General features: G+C 38.2%; 1 long non-coding RNA gene across 1 annotated transcript; it reads left to right on the forward strand.

Moving 5' to 3' along the window:
* The first annotated feature begins 911 nt into the window (after positions 1 to 911).
* On the forward strand, positions 912 to 2,373 carry LOC141602702 (uncharacterized). Its single transcript, XR_012524621.1, has 2 exons — positions 912 to 1,465; positions 1,870 to 2,373. It is a non-coding gene; the product is annotated as an uncharacterized LOC141602702 (long non-coding RNA).
* Positions 2,374 to 5,524: the final 3,151 nt, after the last annotated feature.

Genomic DNA, 5,524 nt, shown 5'->3' on the forward strand with positions numbered 1-5,524 from the left:
TTATACGTCCTTACTTTCCCTGAACAAGCAACCTGGGTGTCGCACCTCCTAACCATATCTGATACATGATGTAAAATAACGGCTATAGGGCGTCTCCAGTATTTTGGGAACAGTTTTGCAATATCAGCCATGTGTTCCATTCAAAAGCACCGTCTGGCTGCTTTTGGATTAAGGAAAAAAGTAACAAAAACAAATGATTATGATCTTTTGCGTTCTATTAAGAATATTGTAATCAAGGAAAAGTCGGAATTATGTACGGGAAAAGCCTGAAACTTTAAGTACATTCAGCACTTCCTAATCATTTTAGTAATTGCTCTTCAAGCTAAGCTTGTGCTTTCTTGTATGTTGCAGACACTTAAACAACACCAAACTGCATTAGAGTACAGGCACTATGGTCTGCATCCATGCGTACGCAGATGAGTCACGAACCGCCCCCATGTGTTATTAGAAAGACTAGGTCGGCCAATCAAATACATAATTGACTACCACATAAAAGTCAGACTAACCACACAACCAAACCATGACATTCCAATCCAACCTACACCTAACCGCCCTGTTCCAACCTAACTACATGTAGTGACTTTCCAACAGAGACCCCTAAAATAAGCAAAAAATGTGCAATGCTCATAAAGGTGAGACTACTAATAACAGTTGCAAAAAAACTTGATTAGACCTTATAATCCATACCTACCTACATCCTATGTTATTCAACATCCAATATCTTAGTAAGATTTCCCAAGATTTACCCAATCCTATTTTAGACTATACTGTCAAGAGGCATTATAGAGAGTGTGCCAAATGTTTTTTTTTTTTGAGGTTTATTTTATATATATATATATATATATATATATATATATATATATATATATATATACATATATATATATATAAAACTCAACGGACCACACTTATTCTCCTCACTGCCATTTCACATGCCTTCAATTTCTAATCACCCCTCCCAATTTATCTCCTCCTCCCCCACTCAACCTACTCCGCCGACGACCACCGGAACTCAGGCAAGCCAAGTCGCCGTCAACTAATGCCGGCACCGGAGTACTGAAAACCTTCACTGTCAGATGTTATCTTGCCCTGCCGACGAGTCTATTTTCTGCCTGAGTCACCGGAGTTCGGGTATTTGACCCATCAATTTGTCGGCGATGAGACTAGGCCGTCGATGAAGACCATTTTCCACCTCTATAATTCCGAGCAACTTCGTCGGCGTAGTAAAGCTTTTGAAATTTAACTTCATTTTATTAGATCTGGATGTCAAATTAGATAATATTAACAAATAAAGACTATTTTCAAAAAATCAAGTAGGTCGGGGTTCTCGTCGGAGTATTTCGAACAAGATTATGTTATCCCCGGTCAGAAATGGCGCACTGAGTGTCAGAGGTGGTGGATCTGAGGCGGCTATGACGGTGGTGGTGCGCGGCAGGTTTCACGGATTGAGTGTTTGACTATGGAGGTGAGTAATAGTTAAAAAGATCCGATTTTGATGTTAAGAAGCTGGGATAATGGAATAAGGAAGGTGGGTTTGAGCTGATTAAGTTTTTTGAGATAATAAATGGAATATTGGGTATTCTATAATAAATATTCGGGATTTCGAGATCAACAGCTGATGGATTGATAAATGCTAGTTTTATGGTGTTTTATGTTGTTCGAGGTCGAACTTTTTAGTGGGTATTGGACAAATGATGGTATTATATTGGAAAAATGATTGTGTGTTTGTAAGACGAACAAGAAGATGGGATTTTGTGCATGTTTGAAATGTCTTTTGCCTAATGTTAAGAGTTTGATTTCTCTTCTGCATAATGTTGGAGTACTATATATCACTGTATGTATTCTCTGTAAAATTTGCTGGTTGTGCAGGTAAAGATGGCCGATAGTAATGCACCTTCAACTTCTGAGAAGCAAAAGGTATCCCTTTTCCAGATACTAATTTCTAGTTGCAGATCCTATAGCAAACATATCCGTGATGTTTATGTGGGTTGAAGGTTGACAATGGCATTGGTGTTTTTATGTAGTGCTAGTAGTTGCTGCTGTGGTGGTGGCGGTGGATTGGAGTTGTCCAGGGAGGCTAGTGTTGTGGCGGTGGTAGGGCAGTGGTAGCGGCGGTGGCGGTGGATACGCAAAATACCACCTAGATACACATAATATCGTGCCGGATACACATGGTATTACTGCGGGATACATGTGTATCTAGTAGTTATATCATGTGCATTAAGTATCCGACAATGACATGTGTATCTGGTTTTGAAAGATGTGTATCTAGCTTTATTGTCATGTGTATCCGCCAAAAATATAAAATGTATCCGCAAAAAATATAAAACGTATCCAAGAGTTAGAGTTAAAACTTGTTGCAATTTCCATAAAGTGTATCCGCTAATAATATAAAGTGTATCCGCAAATACTATGAAATGTATCTCGGAGTAGTCTTAAAACTCCCAAAAAAATTAGTGTAAAAGTGCATTTAGAATTTTAGGGTGGAAAAAGTGTATCTACATATGTTATAAAATGTATGTGAATAAGAGGTGTATCTAGTAAAGAAATAAAGTGTATCTCCAAAAAAAAAAAAAAAAAAAAAAAAAAAAAAAAAAAAATGGGTTGAAGCTAGTTCGTACGGTTCGCACCGTACTTTAGTTCGCGCCTGACCCCGACCCTATATATATATATATATATATATAACTTGTAAACTTGTAAAACATTCTCCTGCAGGACAAACAACATCATACAAATCACTTATACAATTCGTCCTACAATCGCCAGTACCTTACTACACCTGATTCAAGGTATGCCACATATACTCTGGTATTGTGTGAGAGTTTATATTGACACTTAGTAACGATTTGCTTAGCACAATATATAATTAAACCCAATTTAATTTCTTTGCGATCCATCCATACCTAATATGCTGTCCATATCTAAATAATTAGAGCAATATAATTATAAAAGCTAACAATACATCTCCTTATACATATTTACAATTGTCTTAAACACTTTGTATCATACTTAAGTTGCCTTACATATTGCCTACTTTTGCAGCTCAGAATGAGGTCCTTAAGGAAACACATCAAAGAGCTTTCAGGGCCGACTGGTCCCTACACTATTAAAGCCAAGGTCATCAAGAAAAAGTGTGTGCATTCTGGAACAGATCACCAGATAATCACATTCCAAGATGAAGAGGTAACTCTTGGAACACTCGACTTTGTTTTCACTTATAGGTTTTCTTACAATAGTAGATCTGCTCACAATGGAATGCATTTAAATATCTGACATTTCAAACGCTAAATCAAGTAGCAACGTGCAAGGAAAGTTCCCATAAACTAACACGACACACGAAGTAACATGTAACCTGAACTATATATACCTTAACACTGTCTATTATTAACTTTGAACTATACGGCGTACCCTACAATCCCAACAAACAATGGTGAAATATACACATTAATACGGGTACATCACATTGGGACAAGAAGCAAACCAAATTTAATGCTAAAATAAAGAAAATGTTCTGTATAATTCTGTTATAAAAATTTGCCCTGTTTTAAGAAGAGATATACAACTAACTACCACATTTATACTTAAGTGTTGGACATGTTATGCAGTTGTAATCCCGTTTACACTTAGCCTATCGTTTAGGGGTTATTGAGACCAAACCAAATGCTACTTTGTTGATTTTTTTTCGTACAATAAACCGTTACATGTGCTAAACGTCAAAAAAAAAAAAAAAAAAAAAAAAAAAAAAAAACCTACAATGACATCCTCATGAAAGGTTATCTAAACTCATATTTTTAAAGAAACAAAATAAATCAAATTGAGCAATAGTGCGGCATCTCAGGCTTATTATCCTAATGGGTTCCTATCCTACTGCAGGGTACTAGAATGAAAACCATTTTGTTCAATGAATCGCTAGAAGTATTTGGAGACGTGATCTAGGACAACATGGAATATGATATTTCTAATGCCAAGCTTAGAGTAGTGCCTGGTACAGCCTCGGGAGGGACAGTTAAACAGTCGTACGAAATTGAATTCAACATTAACACTATTATCCGTCCCATAACTGGTATAGAAGCTCCTGACTCGCCTGAATACATGTTGATTGCGTCAATCCCTAGGGCAGAAACACTCGATGATCGCTTTGGTAAGTCGCAATTAAATGAGCCATACGCTTTCATTTCGGTTTATAATTAACTGTTTGTTGCCCTTTAGATGTGTTGGGTGTGCTAATATATGTTGATCGGTGCTACCAAGTCACTGTTCTCAATGGTCAAACCTTAAATGCGCGTGAAGTCGTCATTGTCGATTACAGGTAAACTAGACCCCAAACGGATTACAATCCACCTGTTAAGTTACGAGTAACGCTTACCTGCCTAAAATCAGAATTTTTTGCTGCCCCTTTTGGCCTGTCCCCGTGTCCTGTGTTCTGACTGCCATCTTCGGCCTTACCCGTGTAGCCATGCACAAACAATGACAATCAAGGTTTGGTCAGACCTGGCTACTAAAGAATGTGCAGCATTAGACTCCATTGTGCCAACTTTTCCGGTTGTTGGTTTTACAGCTCTAAGGCCGTTTTATCAAAAAGGTACACCCCTAGCTGTTTCTGCTAGAGTATGCACATAACAAGGACAATGTGCATTACTGACCAAACGATGGTGCCTAATATGTAGGGTTTTCACTTACCACAACAAATGCCACATTCATAGTCCTGGATCCACCGGGGGAAAATGCTGATACACTTTAGACTTGGTAAGGAATCGTATATAACTAACAATTCAGTAGCTCATAAATGCGCCCCCTTAAAAAAGAATTATTACAGGGCCAGAGAAAACAGGGCTCTGCTTGCCGCGAAGAGTCAGAAGGTCTTCGAGGTGCGTCTACCGGAGACCGAACGCACAATAACTACGATTTGAAGTCTCTTAGAAAAAACTGTAAGCACACTATGTATCCTGCATAACTAGCTCGACTCTCTCATTGCACAAGCATACCCTAAAACGTTCGCATTTTAACATGCGAACCAACATAAATTAATCACGCATCTATAATAATTGCCATTTTAAGCACAAAATTACAATTTGGCAATGTCTAGATAATATTAAATGCCAATTGATATGTGGAATCTAATGTTTCACTGGTACGCTAATGACACTCTCCAAGAAGAACGCCACTGGCTACATGTGAAGTTTACAGATTTCAACAGTAAGGATGTGCACTTATACCTTGGTTGTAGCAGCTGCGGATCAGGCACCTTTGAAGGTTTAGGTGTTTCATATACGTGTACTTCATGCCTAAAGGAAAGCGTCAATCCTATTCCTCGGTAAGCACATCTAACAATACAGGTCACAATCACACAATCCCACATTCTTATCCATCAAATGTTTCATATGTCCAGAATGGCCATGACGTTTGAGGCACATGACTAAGACCTTTGGAGATTATACTCTCACTGCGTACACCGATAACGCAGAAAGGCTTCTAGAAGTGAAGGTTGTCGCCTTGTACTCCATGCCTGCACAGGTATTCTCAA

The sequence above is a fragment of the Silene latifolia genome, chromosome 9, assembly GCF_048544455.1.
Source record: "Silene latifolia isolate original U9 population chromosome 9, ASM4854445v1, whole genome shotgun sequence".
Taxonomy (NCBI): Eukaryota; Viridiplantae; Streptophyta; class Magnoliopsida; order Caryophyllales; family Caryophyllaceae; genus Silene; species Silene latifolia.